Below are 19,228 nucleotides of genomic sequence, written 5' to 3' on the forward strand. Positions count from 1 at the left end.
ATCTACCACACGATCTAACTCGATCTCATTCTCATCCTACTGTAGTATACAAGATCTAACAGAAATCACTGATACCTGATCTTTTCCCAAAGGAAAAGAAACAAATACTACAGTAAATAGGGACTCAACAGATAATGCATACATCAATGCAAATCTTTCAGAAATAAAAATTTGTGAAGCACCGGTATCCCTCAATACATATGCAGGATAATCAAACAAATCAGTTACCTGCAACATCATCATCTGGTGCTTCCTGAGCCTGTTCCTCGGTCAAAGCAAATACTCTGGCCTGCTATCTAGGAGGTTGGCCAATTGTCTGGCTTCCTCCTGGCCTCTACTGTGACTGAGATGGTGCTGGCTGAAATGAAGGAACGGCAGCTGATCGTCTACTTCCCTGTGCCGCTGATCCAGATGATTCGACTCCCTGGAATCTTTGGGTACCCCTCTGTGGACATACTCTGGCAAAATGTCCCTGTTGTTTGCAGAAGTGGCAACTACCAAGTACCCTTTGGCATTGCTCAGTGGAATGTCTCCCTCCACAATTTCCGCAGTGAACGCCGGTATAACTCTGCTGAGAACCACTGGAGCTAGAAGAACTGCCGACAGACTTCTTAAACTGCTTTCCTCTAGCCTTCAGAAAATCTTTCCTTCCACCACTGCTACTGCCACTCTCGAATCGGGGAGGTGGTTGCGGTGGTCTCGACACTGGAGGAACAAATTCAGCTCCTCTCTGCCTTATCAGGCCCGCTTCAGCGCCCTTTGCTCTATTCATGGCATCAGCAAAGTTATTCGGTCGCCCTGTGTTCACCAATGTAAAAATATCGGGCCATTGATGAACTGATCAGCAACGGCTTCGTCATTTTCAGACACATGTAGAGCAAACTTCAACTAGGTAGAGAACTTGGTCACATATTCTTCAATGTTCAGCTGACCCTGTCTCAAATTAGCAAACTCTGCCCCCTTGTCTTTTCTGTACGATATTGGGAAAAATCTCTGATAAAACTCAGTTTTGAATACATCCCAAGTAATAATCGTACCTCGCTGCTCCAAGGCCCTCTTCATCGTAATCCACCAGCTTTTTGCAACATCCAGTAACTGGTGCCCAATCAATTTAATTCGACGCTCATCACTGTACTCCAGTGAATCAAACAGCAACTAAATACTACCTAACCAACTCTCACACTCGACCGATGTCTCAATACCTTTCAGAGTGGGTGGTTTGAATGACTGAAACCTCTTCAGCAAGGTTTCCATTGGAATCGGTGTTACATCCATCGGAGGATTCGATGAGCTACCCTGTTCTGGGATTTGTCTAGGAGGCATATCTGAATATCACAAGGATTAGTAACCCAATCCAACACATCTGTTTCAATTCAATTCCCCTCCCGATCATCTTACTGCTGATCGAGAATCAGTTCAGATTCGTTCCCAATAATACACATTACAAAATCAAATCAGATAAGTCAAGTAACATGTATTATATAAAGCAGTACAACATGCTAGCAATCACAAGCAAGGAAAGAAAACTCAATCTACCCCGCTCACTAGCCTCTTCTAACTCAATCTAAAGAATCTACCGTTCTAGTACCTACAGCTCTGATACCACCTGTTGTGGGGACCCGGACGCTAATCAAGTTCTTAATCATTATTGGGACTAATTAATCAATTATAAAACAGGGTCTAATTTTTTTTTTAAATACAAAGCGGAAACGTAATGTAATTTACTCAAATTACATATTAAACATGAACATACAAATCTTGTGTTATCTACAAGAATTTAACTAGGTTCAACTACATATCAGTGCTGAATCCTATGTTGCTTCGAAGCCCGGATCTCCACGCTATCTAATCTTCTCTCATCCTCTTCTTGACCCTGATCCAGCCCCACCTGTTGTCATGCACACATACAAAACAAGACAACAGCCGGACAACTCCGGTGAGATATAAATATTCCAGTATAAACAATGTATACATGCAATCATATAAAAGCATATACGAAAGCATCTAAGAATTGTTCATAACATGTCTCAAATCAGAAATATAAATCAATATCAAGCATTCAACAATCATGAATGGTATAAACAATGTAGATCAACATGTCGTATCAGACTCAACTCAACTGACGCGTCGTCTCAGACTCGACTCCACTGACGCGTCGTCTCAGACTCGACTCAACTCTAACCTAGGGATCCCGATGTCTGGATATAGGTAATTATATCGAATCTCAGTCGATAGGAATGAATCAATCCCTAAACGGCATCGATATAATTCATATATCAGTGTCTGGGCGAATCAGCCGCAGAATTGACGAATCAGTCAAGAGTTAGGCGAATCAGCCAATAACCAGACGAATCAGCCTGTAATTAAGCGAATCAGCTTAAGTTTAGACGAATTGGTCGAGCAAAACTTGCACAGTTAATGGTCCCAAAATTTGTTTTATAAATGAAAGCTCGATTTAAATATCGCAAGTGCACGATAGTCAAGTTATAATAAACGTAAGTGAATACGAGTATCGATCCACGAGGACTGCGTCACACTCTTTTTATTTTCAGATAAAATTTCTTTAGCAACGATAAATTGCGTTGATGATTAAACTAATGTAAATTAAACAATTCAAATAATTAAAATGCAAAGAAAATGTGTTCAAAAGAGCAATGATTAATTTGGATTAAAAATCAAATGAGAAACGAATCTGTTGGGAATTTTCAGTTCACCTACCACTCGTGTTTAAACAATTACACTCGACTCTTACTCGTGCATTCGACGGAATTCCCTAGACTAATTAATATACTCTGTCGAGCTATATTAATACTAATCATAAACATGCAGTAATCAAGTATCCTCAATTATTTAACAGTTCAAGATTGCATTACTTCCTATGGAATCAATTAGCTTTCATCCGGGTGAACTATCACTATCGACACGTACCCAATTCCGTATATCTACTAAAATTGTAAATCCGTGGTTTATACTATGTGATCTTATTGTTAATTATTCTATCGACATCATTAACAACATGAAATAATCAAAAGGAAGTTAGCTAGGCTTCGATTGAAATAAGAACGAACAATAGCATAAACAAATCACTCATAACAACGTCGAGAAATAATGTTAAACAACGAGTACGGGGTAGGATCCCCTCAAATCCCAACAAATCTAGAGTTTAGCTACTAAAATTCATAATAAAAACCAACAACAATCTAAGAAATGAAAACTGAATAATGAAAATACTAAAGATGACGACGGATGACGGCCACGACGCGTGGAAATCTCGAGGTCTTCGAAATCTCCTTTGCTCCTAGCCTCTTCTCCAAGAAAATATGCTGAAAATAATGATGTCAGACTCCAAAACGGCGCCCCTCTCGTGTATTAGGTCTATGGTGTAAGATAGAGTCCACAAAACTTGGAAACAAATCTTCTTGGATCTCGTCGCTCGCTAGGGCGGTCACTTTTGACCGCTGGGGCGAGTGGTTCTCGAATAAAAATCCTCGGCCATGTCTCTGGTCTCGCTGGGGCGGTCACTTTTGACTGCCCTAGCGAGAGGTTCGCGCAAAAACTCCTCGGCTAGACCAACATTCTCGCTGGGGCGGTCACTTTTGACCGCCCTAGCGAGACACTCGCGCAATAACTACTTGACCAAATTAAAATGCTCGCTGGGGCGGTCACTTTTGACCGCCCTAGCGAGACCTCTTCGCTGCTTTGACATATAAAATCCCACTTTTTGGTCCAATTCCTACAAAACAACCACAAAATACACGAGATCAGTCATATGCTAAATAATGCTAAATAATTGCTAAATTAAACTAAAACAAACTAATATGATGCATGAATGCGACTCAAAACCAACACTAAAAACACGTAAAAACGAGTCCTATCAACCCCCTCATACTAACCTTTTGCTCGCCCTCGATTAAAATAGGTTAAAGCAAGAGATACTAAACAAACTCAACAACCACAAAATTACTCAAACAAGAAATAACTGACACCAGTAAATGTCAATGGTGAGTTAACAACGTTTATGTTCATGCCTCAGTTTACTTTCCCATTACCAATCATAATCCAGTCAAATCGCAACCGAATACTCATTCTCATCTACACATAAATCTCGACACTAATTTGAACGTGTGTGTGTGTCATGATGGGTCTAGTCATTCGTACTTCAACTAGATCAATTATCATATCATGCGAGTCACTCAATTAACACTTCAATACAAGTCTCACTAGCATGCATCCCCGTGTCCATTTATCACTAGCCATAAATTGAACTTTATTTGACTCTTAAGTGCAGAGAAGGGTATCGAAAAGAAGGAAAATAGGCTCAAGTGGCTAACAGTCGGGAGTACACCGATCATTTTCATTGTGCAATCGTCAAGACTTTTCGTCTGACTTTCCACGTCTCCTTACATATCCAACATTTAGCCTAGGAATAGAATTTCATTCCTTTTAATTCGGCTCCCCCTCACCTTACATCTCCTTCTTCTTTCTCTTTTTTTCTTTTTTTTTTTTATTTGCACAATTTTCACACATGTACTCCCTAGGCTAAGAATATAATACTTTGGATCACGACTGGTTAGGAGTATGACATTTTAATTCAGTGCAATGGAAAAGAGGCAAGTGTAAAGTTCAAGGCAAATCAAATTTTATCATTCAAGGTCCCAATTAGCGACTTATTTTCACGGGTTTACATGCTAAATCAACTCATAAATGGTGCCTTTCAAGTTAACCACACAGAACTTTCAAATTTCACCATTATTCCTACAAAATTCTAGTCCCCACACATGTGTGCTCAAAAAGTTCAAATTTTGTACCAAAATTCATGCTTTAACAATCAAGAGTACCATTCACGAAGTGACCCAATCAATACTTTTGTAAACTATCAATTCAAATCATCATTGGCTCATAAACTATGTTTGCTCACCATAAACGACACCCAACAAAAGAAATCAACATAAACGACACCAAACGAAAGAAATGCAACGAAACTAAACCAATTTACTAAACAATCTACCCACCCCCTCATACTAGAGTTGTGCAATGTCCTCAGTGCACAAAACGAAACAAACACTAAAAACTAAAAAAAAACTCATGAATGCAAATGCAATGACAGAATAAATAAAAAGAAAGGGGAAACAGTAAACTCCCCTGGTCAGAAATCCTCCTCCTCGTCATGCTCAGGCGGTGCAACTCCCTCGTCGGCTGCTGGGGGTATAGGATAATGATACTGAAACTGGAAGGGTGGCGGGTATGCGAGTGCAGGTGGCCGTCCGGACGTGTCGATGCCCAAATGAGTGGAGATCCCCTGCACCAAGTACTCGATGTTCTGAATATGAGCTTGATTAACGGCCTGATACTCAGTTTGATAAGTGGCCCAAGCGCCCAATTCGTTAATGCGATCTCGCATGGCACGGCGGCGTGGCTGCGGAGGTGGTGGTGCATGTCCTAAGGCCGGAGGTGGTTGAGCTGCTCTCCCATAATCGAAAAATACCTCCTCGGGCAGCTCAGCCTGTCTTTTCTCCCTCTTGGATCGATAAAGAGCCTCATCAATGGCTCTCATCGGCGGTAGCCACTCATCATCATCAGCAAATATCACCCCCGCTCGGGCACATAGCTCAGTCACGATCGTCGGAAAGTAAAACGCCAAATTGCTGTTGTTTATACACATGTTGAGCTGTCCAAAGATGAGTCTGCCCACATCAATCACCATCCCAGTATAGATGGCATACAGAACAACCGCCCGCTCACGTTGCACATCACTCGTATGACCGACCGACATCAATCTCTTAGATAAAAACGCATACCACAATGCCGCGTCCACTTTCAAAAATTTTTCAAGAAAAATCGTATACGTCCCCGGTTGTTTCCACATGGTGCCCGGATAACAGAGTGTGCGATTAATCAAATCATAATCCGGGTTAAGCACCCACGCCTGAAACACCGAATCATCAACCGACTGTAAACCCAACATGTCATTGATCGTATGGGAACCATATGGGACTAGACGTCCCCTCACAAATGCCTTGTGCTCATTCCCCTCCGGAGCGTTGGCATAGAATTCACGCACAACCGGAACCACTGCTGCGTTCGGTTGTGCCACAAAGGCAGTCCACCCTCTTCCTGCTACTAGGAACTCCGCAAATTGACCGATCATACACGGGCTAAATCCTCGCTCAGGGATTGGTTTCCTATGTAGTCTAGCATTTTCATATCTCTCCCTAGCATTATCATTCACAAACATAGACGGAGTAGACCAAGAACTAGAGGCACCACGAGTTACCTTAGATCTTTTGGGTGCCATGTGGAGAGTGGAGTGCACAAAGTGTCCAACCGTCGGAAAATTTTTGAAGCTCGCCGGAATTTGTGGAAGATGACCGGAGTTGGAAAAATTGTAGTCTAAATGCTTCCGGGTGGATTGTAGAAAGCAAGATCGAGCCGTGGCCCTGAAAAATCAACAAATAAAGATCTTTAGCACACAATAGCAAGGGGGCGCCGATTTTCGTGAGGAGGAGGCGTAGGGTTTGAAGTGGGGAAGAAAGGGGAAAGTTTTTTCTTTTGTAGTCTGCGCGACTCGCTAGGGCGGTCAAAAGTGTCCGCCCTAGCGAGTGGTTTTCGGTGACCAATGATTTAAAACATACGTGTGCTCGCTGGGGCGGTCAGTTTTGACCGCCCTAGCGAGGGGTTCTCGCCTCGACTTATTTGAAAAATACGAGTTCTCGCTGGGGCGGTCACTCTGGACCGCCCTAGCGAGTGGTTCTCGCCATAAAACCATTTTTTAAAAAAAAAAAATCGCTCGCGGGGGCGGTCAAAAGTGACCGCCCTAGCGAGGCGTTTTCGGCGTCTATGTTTTTGAATAAAAAGCGAGGGCTCGCTGGGGCGGTCAGTTTTGACCGCCCTAGCGAGACATTCTCGAAAAAAAGAATAAATAAAAACAATGAATGCTATGCTATGCAACTACCTAAATGCAAATTTTATGCGATTAATGAATAAATAAAATGAAATTAAAACAATATAAGGAGTAGAAGTAGTTCTCAGTTTAGAGTCTAGAGCTAGACTTTTCACCCATGTCCTCAAGGACTGTCATGGAGTCGAGTGACTCCAATTTGTGGCTCAATTGTGCCACCCAGATAGTGCTTCAATCTTTGGGCGTTCACAATAAACGTCCCTTCCTTTCCATCATGTAATACCACTGCACCCGATGGGAACACCTTGGCGATAGTGAATGGCCCTGACCACCTTGATTTTAGTTTGCCCGGAAAGAGTCGCAGGCGAGAATTGTACAACAACACCGCTTCACCCACTTTGAATTCCCTTCTTATAATGTGCTTATCATGGGCTCGTTTGGTGCGTTCCTTGTAGGACAGTGCAAGATCATAAGCTCTTCCTCGGAACTCATCTAACTGATTCAACTGCAGCAACCGTTTTTCACCTGCAAGAGCAAAATCAAAGTTTAGTGCTTTGGTCGCCCAATATGCTCTATGCTCTAATTCTACTGGTAGATGACATGCTTTACCAAAAAGTAACCTATACGGTGTAGTGCCTATAGGTGTTTTAAATGCAGTACGATAAGCCCACAAAGCATCATCTAACCGAACGGACCAGTCCTTCCTATTCACATTGACCGTCTTCTCCAAAATCCTCTTAATTTCCCGATTGGACACTTCAACTTGTCCACTCGTTTGGGGATGGTATGGAGTGGAAACCTTGTGGGTGACACCATATTTGCCCAGCAGTTTATCAAAAATTTTGTTGCAAAAATGGGTGCCACCATCACTTATGATTGCACGTGGTGTACCAAATCGATTAAAAATACGTTTCTTCAAAAATTTTAACACCACTTGTGCATCATTAGTGGCACAAGCCTCCGCCTCCACCCATTTCGATACATACTCCACTGCCACCAAAATAAATTTCTTTGCAAAAGACACAGGAAACAGACCCATAAAATCAATACCCTCCACACATCAAATATTTCACACTCAACAATATTAGTTAAAGGCATCTCATGACGGTTGGAAATATTACCTGTGCGTTGGCATCTATCACAATTGAGAACATACAAACGAGCATCCTTAAAAAGAGTTGGCCAATAGAAGCCACATTCAAGTACCTTAGATGCCGTCCGTATGGGTCCAAAGTGGCCACCTACCTCACGGTCATGACAATGGTTCAGAATTTGATTGGTTTCCTCTTCCGCCACACATCTTCTTATCATGGAGTCTGCACAGATCTTAAACAAAAACTGGTTCCTCCCAAAAATAGTATTTCACGTCTGAAAAGAATTTCTTTCTTTGGTGAAACGATAAATTAGGTGGAGGTGTGCCAGTGACAAGAAAGTTAGCAAAATCGGCATACCACGGGTACGCATTTATCTCAAGTAATTGTTCATCAGGAAACCAGTCATCTATATCATCATCGACGCACTTAAATCTAACATGCTCAAGCCTAGACAGATGATCAGCAACTACATTTTCCACCCCCTTTTTATCTCGAATTTCGAGATCAAATTCTTGCAATAGTAAAATCCACCGAATCAATCTAGGTTTCGCATCTTTCTTAGCAATCAAGTATTTGAGGGCAGAATGATCCGTATACACAGTTACTTTAGACAGAACAAGGTATGCATGAAATTTATCGAAAGCAAATACTATAGCAAATAATTCCTTTTCAGTAGTAGCGTAATTCAATTGAGCATCATTTAAAGTCTTACTTGCATAGTAGATGGTATGAAATACCTTGTTCTTTCTTTGACCCAGCACCGCACCCACAGCTGTATCACTAGCATCGCACATCACCTCAAACGGTAACTCCCAATCAGGGGCAGTCAGAACAGGTGCTGTCACCAAGCTTTCCTTGATTATCTCGAATGCCTGCAGACAAGTAGAATCAAAATTAAATTCCACATCTTTCATCAACAAAGAGGATAACGGTTTAGCAATTTTAGAAAAATCTTTAATGAACCGCCTATAGAAACCAGCATGCCCTAGGAAACTCCTGACTCCTTTCACTGATGCCGGTGGTGGTAGGTTTTTGATTACTTCCACCTTGGCTTTGTCAACCTCAATTCCATTCTCCGATACCTTGTGTCCTAATACAATCCCCTCTTGAACCATAAAATGACACTTCTCCCAATTTAACACCAAATTGCTCTCCTCACATCTAACTAACACCGAGTTCAAATTCTCTAAACATTCATTAAATGAGGAGTCAAAAATAGAGAAGTCATCCATAAAGATTTCAAGGAAATTTTCAGTCATGTCATGAAAGATAGCGGTCATGCATCTTTGAAATATTGCAGGTACATTGCACAAACCAAAGGGCATACGTCTAAACGCAAAAGTACCATAAGGGCAAGTGAAAGTAGTTTTCTCTTGGTCCTCAGGTGCAATTGTGATTTGATTGTATCCCGAATATCCATCTAAAAAGCAATAAAATTCATGACCTGCTAGTCGTTCAATCATTTGATCGATAAATGGCAAAGGGAAGTGATCTTTATGGGTTGCATCATTCAACTTCCTATAATCTATGCACACACGCCAACCCGTAATAGTTCGAGTGGGAATCAACTCATTTTTTTCATTAGTAATAACAGTAATCCCACCCTTTTTTGGCACACATTGTACAGGACTTACCCACGCACTATCAGAGATAGGATAGATAATACCTGCATCCAGAAGTTTAATTGTTTCAGCTTTTACTACCTCTTGCATCTTTGGATTGAGTCTCCTTTGTGGTTGTGCTAGAGGTGAGTATTGATCTTCCATCAGAATTTTGTGCATGCAAATTGAAGGACTTATCCCTTTGATGTCCGCAACCTTCCAAGCGAATGCGCCTTTATGCTCCTTAAGGACTCCCAAGAGTTTACTCTCCATGTCATCTGTCAAAGAAGAGGAAATAATAACAGGCAATTTATTATTTTCTCCTAAATATACGTACTTGAGATGTGGAGGTAGTGGTTTGAGCTCCAAAGTAGGTGGCTCCTCTAGGCTTGACTTCTGAGGCATTAAATCTTTTTTATCTCCCAATTCCTCTAGTCTAAGCCTCACTTGCTTTCTCCAAGGTGGAATGACATTCAAATGAGCTACCATCTCCATCTTTTCCTCGTCTAGCTCGTCCTCCTGCTTTTCAGTAGTGAGAGTGGCCTCCAATGGTTCTTTCAATCCATCCTGCACAAAATCACAAACAAGAGAATCCAAGACATCAATACGAAAGCAACTATCATTGTGCATTGTGTGCTTGAGAGTATTGAAAACATCAAAAATAATTTCTTCTTCTCCAACTCTCAGTCTCAATTTCCCCTCCTCAACATCAATCAGTGCTTTCCCTGTAGCCAGAAACGGTCTCCCTAGGATTAAAGGCATCTCTAAATCTTCCTCCATGTCAAGTACCACAAAGTCTGCAGGAAAAATAAACTTATCCACTTTCACCAGAACATCTTCGACAATCCCACGTGGATACTTGACAGATCTGTCAGCCAGCTGTAACGACATCCTAGTTGGTTTGGGCTCGCCTAATCCCAGTCTCCTAAACACAGAAAAAGGCATCAGATTAATACTCGCACCAAGATCACATAGAGCTTTATGAAAATTAATGTCACCAATAATGCAAGGTATAGAGAAACTCCCTGGATCTTTTTGTTTAGGAGGCATCTTGTTTTGAACTAAAGCGGAGCAATTTTCGGTCAAATTCACTGTCATATGATCTTCGAGCGTCCGCTTATTCGCTAAGATATCTTTCAAGAATTTTGCATAACTTGGCATATTCAATAAAGCATCAGCAAAAGGAATGTTAATATGTAATTTTTTAAATATCTCAAGAAATTTACCAAATTGTGCATCTAATTTAGCTTTCTTCATTGCTGCAGGAAAAGATGGAGGGATAACAATTTTATTTTGTGCAATAGGTGTAGATGTAGAGTTAGAAGACTTACCTCCTCGAGTTTCCATCTCATCCCCACCGTGCTTGGTCTTTTCTTCACTAGACTCGAGTGCTTTTCCACTACGCAATTCCACAGCCATCACATGTTCTCTTGGGTTAGTTTCTGTGTTGCTTGGCAAAGTTCCTTGCTCCCTATTAGCAATCAACTTAGCCAATTGTCCGATTTGATTCTCTAACCCCTTTATGGATGCATCTTGATTCTGAAATCTCGTCTCTGTTGCAGAAATAAATTTAGTCATCATTTGCTCTAAATTGGACTTCTCCTCCCGAGGCGGCTCTGGCTTGAATCCTTGGTGCATCCCATATGGTGGACCTCTTTGTTGGCGATTTTGGCTGTTTTGGCCTCCCCACGAAAAGTTTGGGTGATTCCTCCATCCCGGATTATATGTATTCGAATAAGGGTCATTTCTAGGACGGTTCTGGAATCCCACTTGTTTCACTGGTGCTCCCTCAGGCACATAAAATGGATTGCCATCTTGGCAATCCTGCACGTCATGCTCACCCGCACACTTGTCACAGAAAATTTCTTGCAGCCGCATAGCCGACCCACTCATGCTCATCCCATCAATCTTTTTATTCAACGCCTCTAGCTGTGCTGAAGCCGCAGACAAATCATTAACTTGATGAACTCCAGCACCTCGTCTCTGCCTATCAGACTGAGGATGATAGCTACTCGCAGCCATCTCCTCCAATAACTCATATCCTTCCTCAGCCGTCTTTCTCAGTAAGTTACCACATGCAGCAGCATCTATCATAGTACGGTTAGGAGTAATCAGACCATAGTAGAAAGTTTGAACAACTAACCCAAGCGGTAGCTCATGGTGTGGACATCTCCTCAACAAGTCCTTGTAGCGCTCCCATGCCTCGTAAAGTGACTCGTTCTCATATTGAGCAAACGTAGTAATGTCGGCTCTAAGCTTCATAGTCTTCGACGGAGGAAAGTACTTGATCAGGAATGCCTTTGCCATATCCTCCCATGTAGTGATAGACCCTACAGGCAAACAGTTTAACCACGACTTAGCTTTATCTTTCAGTGAAAATGGAAATAAGCGCAAACGAACAGCATCATCAGACACGCCATTAAACTTAAAAGTATCACAAATTTCAAGAAAGTCAGCTATATGAGAATTAGGGTCGTCAAGTGCACTTCCCCCAAATTGAACAGTGTTCTGAATCATCTGGATGATAGCTGGCTTGATCTCAAACTGATTAGCTCGGATGACTGGTCTTACGATGCTTGGACGTGCTCCATCAAGAGACGGCTATGCATAATGTAACATTGGAATGCGACGTGGTATCTCAACTTGTCTATTGTCACGCTGTTCCTCTACACGTTCTTGCTCGTGTCTTTCCATCTGTTCTTTGATTCTTTGTTGTTGTCTTCGACGTCTGGCTGTGCGTTCAATCTCGGGGTCAAAAAGCTCAAGCTTAAACTAGAGTGATCTTCGCATGCACCACCATAAAAATCTACAACACAAGGAGAGTATCAAATAGCAATAAAATAATTAATACTAAAGAATTTAAATGAGAAATAAAAAAGATCGTGAATCAACAGTCCCCGGCAACGGCGCCAAAAACTTGGTCGAGCAAAACTTGCACAGTTAATGGTCCCAAAATTTGTTTTATAAATGAAAGCTCGATTTAAATATCGCAAGTGCACGATAGTCAAGTTATAATAAACGTAAGTGAATACGAGTATCGATCCACGAGGACTGCGTCACACTCTTTTTATTTTCAGATAAAATTTCTTTAGCAACGATAAATTGTGTTGATGATTAAACTAATGTAAATTAAACAATTCAAATAATTAAAATGCAAAGAAAATGTGTTCAAAAGAGCAATGATTAATTTGGATTAAAAATCAAATGAGAAACGAATCTGTTGGGACTTTTCAGTTCACCTACCACTCGTGTTTAAACAATTACACTCGACTCTTACTCGTGCATTCGACGGAATTCCCTAGACTAATTAATATACTCTGTCGAGCTATATTAATACTAATCATAAACATGCAGTAATCAAGTATCCTCAATTATTTAACAGTTCAAGATTGCATTACTTCCTATGGAATCCACTAGCTTTCATCCGGGTGAACTATCACTATCGACACGTACCCAATTTCGTATATCTACTAAAATTGTAAATCCGTGGTTTATACTATGTGATCTTATTGTTAATTATTCTATCGACATCATTAACAACATGAAATAATCAAAGGAAGTTAGCTAGGCTTCGATTGAAATAAGAACGAAAAATAGCATAAACAAATCACTCATAACAACGTCGAGAAATAATGTTAAACAACGAGTACGGGGTAGGATCCCCTCAAATCCCAACAAATCTAGAGTTTAGCTACTAAAATTCATAATAAAAACCAACAACAATCTAAGAAATGAAAACTGAATAATGAAAATACTAAAGATGACGACGGATGACGGCCACGACGCGTGGAAATCTCGAGGTCTTCGAAATCTCTTTTGCTCCTAGCCTCTTCTCCAAGAAAATATGCTGAAAATAATGATGTCAGACTCCAAAACGGCGCCCCTCTCGTGTATTAGGTCTATGGTGTAAGATAGTGTGGGGACCCGGGCTCTAACTCAATTCTTTTGGGATTTAATTGGATCTTTGTTCGAAAATGTGGGTCAAAATTTTGCTTTTTACATTAATTCAAATGTATAATTAAAGCATATCATGTCTTTATATTAAATAAACAACATAATGTAAATACATGTCTGTTTTATACAATCATACACTAGTGTTTAAAAGTTTCGGTACAAGTCTAGTACAAACAACTAGTAAGCTGTAACGCCCGAGATCACCACGCTATCAACAATCTCTCATCTGCCTCGTGACCCAGATCCTGCCTCACCTGTTGCCATGCACACATACAGACACGACAACAGCCGAATAACCCCGGTGAGAACATATCCCAGTATAAAACATGGATGCATGCAATGTAATAATCATATACAAAAGCATAGCATATATCAAGTAACATGAATGATAATCTAAACATGTAGAAGAATACAAATCTATATTCAACCGTTAATTCTTGACTCGACTCACTTCTAATCTAGGGATCCCGGTGTGAATAAGACGGTCTGTTACCTACCCAACCACTCGGGGCAACGGTACGTCTTATTCCTAGACTTCGGTCAACTCTGTATCGAGGGTCTACACATAGAGCAAATCTACTCCTATGCGTCGATACACCGAAACGTCTAGTTTTGGCCAATCTGCCAATATCTCCTATCTCAGGACTCGAATATAGATCAATAAACAAGACATTACATAATCAATATAACAACAATCTAGTATGTGATTTAGGGAAACTCGTATCAAATCTGAATCGAGTTGTGCAATCCCATGACCACATGAATTATACCTTTCTTGTCGAATAGTCAGTGTCGTAATCGTAGTCTCGAGTTCACAATAGCCAATACAAATCTGAAATGGCATAATCAATGTGCACTTCATCAATATACATCTCAAGCAACTCAATATACAAAACTGAAATCGGTTTCAATACAATTTGACGGCGTAACGGCGTGATTCGTGATATCGATAACTCAACAATATCATACTCAATTACAAGCAACTCATACTATCATCAAAACATCAATACATATACTGAAATCTGCATAATCTCCCCATAATACATGCTGGAAATCGAAACCATAGCATACTATGTCCGAAATTCGATCTGATAACGAATATAGCACACTCAACATATCCAGAACACATATTCCAACTCACATCGGAATTTCCCCAACATGCTGAAATTTAATAAAACTTACATCCTTGAATAGCAAATGATGAGGGTAGTTCAAAACCGAAGTCGAATCTAAAATCAGTTGGCTAAATTTTGCACAATCTTGCCTTGAAGCTTGAAGAAACTTTGAAGAAAAGAAATGGAACTCTCGGTGCTCTCAGCTGCTGGAATGAAGAATGAAGATTCAGCAATTTCGTATATATATACATGCCATGTGTCGAGCCAAGAAAAAGAGATGGATCTCTCGCATGCAGCACCGCGGGTGCGCTCCTCTTGCACCGCGGGTGCGCTGTGCTCACGGCGAGTTCATCCACAAATGCCGCACCTAGACCGCGGGTGCGGTCCTTGCATGACCGCGGGTGCGGTCTAACCACCGCGGGTGCGGTCTTGCTAGCACCGCGGGAGCGGTCTTGCTTCGCACAGATCCCTCAATTTTCTATCAATGCACCGCGGGTGCTGTATCTCTAACACCGCGGGTGCGGTATGGCTTCGGCCCAAACTTCACAATTTCAATTTAAATGTCATGCATTCTCAAACTTGTGAATCTCACATCCATAACGGCTGATAATTCTCGAGTCTTACAGATAGAGTCCACAAAACTTAGAAACAAATCTTCTTGGATCTCGTCGCTCGCTAGGGCGGTCACTTTTGACCGCTGGGGCGAGTGGTTCTCGAATAAAAATCCTCGGCCATGTCTCTGGTCTCGCTGGGGCGGTCACTTTTGACCGCCCTAGCGAGAGGTTCGCGCAAAAATACCTCGGCTAGACCAACATTCTCGCTGGGGCGGTCACTTTTGACCGCCCTAGCGAGACACTCGCGCAATAACTACTTGACCAAATTAAAATGCTCGCTGGGGCGGTCACTTTTGACCGCCCTAGCGAGACCTCTTCGCTGCTTTGACATATAAAATCCCACTTTTTGGTCCAATTCCTACAAAACAACCACAAAATACACGAGATCAATCATATGCTAAATAATGCTAAATAATTGCTAAATTAAACTAAACAAACTAATATGATGCATGAATGCGACTCAAAACCAACACTAAAAACACGTAAAAACGAGTCCTATCACGAATCAGTCAATAACCAGACGAATCAGCCGGTGATTAAGCGAATCAGCTTAAGTTTAGACGAATCAGTCGATAATTTGACGAATCAGTCGATAATTAGACGAATCAGTCAATAACCAGACGAATCAGTCGGTGACTAAGCGAATCAGCCTATGACTCAACGACTCAGTAATCAATTCATACATACAGCCTATTGACTCAACGAATCAGTCAATAACCAGACGAATCCAGAAACCTTTTCTCGATTGTTCTTCTCGTTTCTTTTCTTCTGAAGACTATATTCGTGTGTGTGTGTAAATATATATATATATATATATATATATATATATATATATATATATATATATATATATATACATCCACTTGCATGGCTAGAGAAACGTGTTTCTTTTTCATGAACTTCAGTCGGCGCTCGGGCGGTTAATCTTTACCGCTCGGGCGCCGAACACTCTGTTCGGTCATTTGGCTAGTTATTCATTGGCGCTCGGGCGGTGATATTCTACCGCTCGGGCGCCATACTTTCTGTCCGAGCATTTCCTTATCACACATTGGCGCTCGGGCGGTAATATTCTACCGCTCGGGCGCCAAACGTTCTGCCTGAAATCCAAACTTAAGGTGCATTGGCGCTCGGGCGGTCTCTTTCTACCGCTCGGGCGCCACGAGTTCTGTACAAAATCTTGTTTTTCTTGCACCGACGCCCGGCTTTTCCACGTGAGCTCTTACAACCTCAAGTCTACCAATTAATCAACGTCTGATTACAGTAATTAAATCTCGGACATTACAGATGATATGTTCGTTTCATTTAATTATATTTTTATTGTTAAAAAAAACAAATTTGTAACTAAACTTTGAACTTTTTTAAGTACTTAGTTTTACTTGCGAAATACCTAATTTCAATTTTAAAATACTTGATTTGGCAAATGAGATACTCAGAATAGGTATTAAAATACTGGATATTCGAATATGCAACGTAAGTTCACCAAGTGCTCGCATTTCCATCCAAGATGCATTTGGATGACATGTTCATTTCATTTAATTATTTTCTTTATTTAAAAAAAGCGCAACTAAGTATAGAACATTTTGAAGTACTTACTTTTATTTACGAAATACCTAATTTCAATTTTAAAATACTTGATTTGGTAAATGAGATACTCAGAATGTATATTAAAATACTGAATATTCGAATATGTAACGTAAGTTCACCAAATGCTCGCATTTCCATCCAAGCTACATTTGGATAACATGTTCGTTTAAGTTAATTGCTTTTTTATTGTAAAAAAATAAATAAAAAATCAAATAAGCATTGAACATTTCAAGTATTTAGTTTTACTTACGAAATACATAATTTCAGTTTTAAAATACTTGATTTAGTAAATGAGATACTCATAATGAGTATTAAAATACTGGATATTCGAATATGCAACGTAAGTTCACCAAGTGCTCGGATTTCCTTCTAAGATGCATTTGGATGACATGTTCCAGGACTTTTCAGCAGCTATAAAGCTTTGAAAGAGAAAAATAGGTTTGAAACGAATATTTGACGATTTCCAGACAATGTTCTTCGAGAGAATAGCCTCTGATAGGAACGAGTAGCATAATCCGTGGATTTACAATTTACATAGAAATATGAAGTCGGATACCCGTCGATAGTCATAGTCCAGTAGGTCGAAATAAAATGACATGCAATTCACCCTTGATAAACAATTAAAGAGATTTAATTACTTCATTGAGTTGAATTAGTTTGACATAGCTTGAGAGGGCATGTTCAATTGGATAGGAAATCTCTTCTAGATCATTGTCGAACGAATTAAGTAGATTAGCAAGAGGTAAGTGAACCGAGATTCTCAACAAATTCATTTATCATTGAACTTTAATCAATCGTTCTAGCTTATTTATTTTATCATTTAATCCTTGAACCATTTCATTGAGTTTTTATTTAATAATTATAGTAGTAAACAATCATCTGAAGTATCGGTGCTAAAAATTGAATAACTGAGAATAATAATTGAGAAATAGAGTCCTTAAAGGAACGATATTCATACTTTTGTACATTATATTATTACTTGATATCGTGCACTTGCGATTATTTCGAGCTTGAATATTATTAATTTTTACTAAAAATTTTACAATGCAAGTTTTGCTCGATCACTAAGCATTGAACATTTTGAAATACTTACATTTACTTGCGAAATACCTAATTTTAATTTTAAAATACTTGATTTGCTAAATGAGATACTCATAATATGTGATATAATACTGATATTTGAATATGCAACTTAAATTCAGTCATGGTTGGTTTTTCCAATTAAGATTTATTAGAATACTTATTCATGTCATTTAAAGAAATGAACACAGTTCATTACTGATCGTGGAGTAAGAGTAAATTGTTTGTAGATCAAAATAAGCACTTACTTTTAATAATAGTAGCATACTTGTCCCGGAGTAAAAGTAAGTTCTTTCTTTGTATACCGAAATAAATTTTTATTTTTATTTCATGAGGAGTGATGAACAATATATTTGTTAAAATTTCAATTGCATTGAAATTGCATCATGATACATATTAGAAATATCCAGTATTTTATTACCTATTCTGAGCATCTCATTTATGAAATCAAGTATTTTGAAAATGAAATTAAGTACTTATCAAGTAAACTAAGTACTTTAAAAGTTTCATACTTAGTTGGGAATCTGATATTTTTTTTACAAAATAGATATCACATGAGAAGGATATGTCGTCCAAATGCATCTTTCAAAAAAGACAAACATTTGGTAAACTTACGTTTCATATTTGAAAATCCAGAATTTTAATACCTATTATGAGTATCTCATTTATCAAATCAAGTATTTTAAAATTGAAATTAGGTATTTCTCAAGTAAAAGTAAATATTTGAAAAATTCAATGCTTAGTTACAAATTTGTTTTTTGTTTTTTACAAAATAGATATCACATGAGAAGGATATGTCATCCAAATACATCTTTCAAGGAAAGACTAACACTTGGTGAACTTACGTTGCATATTCGAATATCCAGTATTTTAATACCCATTATGACTATCTCATTTATCAAATCAAGTATTTTAAAATTGAAATTAGGTATTTAGCAACTAAAAGTAAGTATTTAAAAAAATTCAATGCTTAGTTACTAATTTGTTTTTTTTTTTTTTACAATAAAAAAATAATGAAATGAACATGTCATCCAAATGCATCTTGAATGGAAATGCGAGCATTTTATGAACTTACGTTGTATATTCGAATATTCAGTATTTTAATATTCATTATGAGTATTTCATTTACCAAATCATGTATTTTAAAATTGAAATTAAGTATTTCGCAAGTAAAAATAAGTACTTCAAAAAGTTCAATGCTTAGTTGTGGATTTTTTTTCTTTTAAAAATAAAAAAAAATATTTAAATGAAATGTGCATGTCATCCAAATGCATCTTGGATGGAAATG

General features: G+C 39.3%; 1 non-coding gene across 1 annotated transcript; it reads left to right on the top strand.

The window, feature by feature from the left end:
• Window positions 1–11,745: 11,745 nt before the first annotated feature.
• LOC140813399 (small nucleolar RNA R71) lies at window positions 11,746–11,852 on the top strand. Its single transcript, XR_012113934.1, has one exon. It is a non-coding gene; the product is annotated as a small nucleolar RNA R71 (small nucleolar RNA).
• The last annotated feature ends 7,376 nt before the right edge of the window (window positions 11,853–19,228 follow it).

The sequence above is a fragment of the Primulina eburnea genome, chromosome 14 (genome assembly GCF_022965805.1).
Source record: "Primulina eburnea isolate SZY01 chromosome 14, ASM2296580v1, whole genome shotgun sequence".
In the NCBI taxonomy this organism is placed as follows: domain Eukaryota; kingdom Viridiplantae; phylum Streptophyta; class Magnoliopsida; order Lamiales; family Gesneriaceae; genus Primulina; species Primulina eburnea.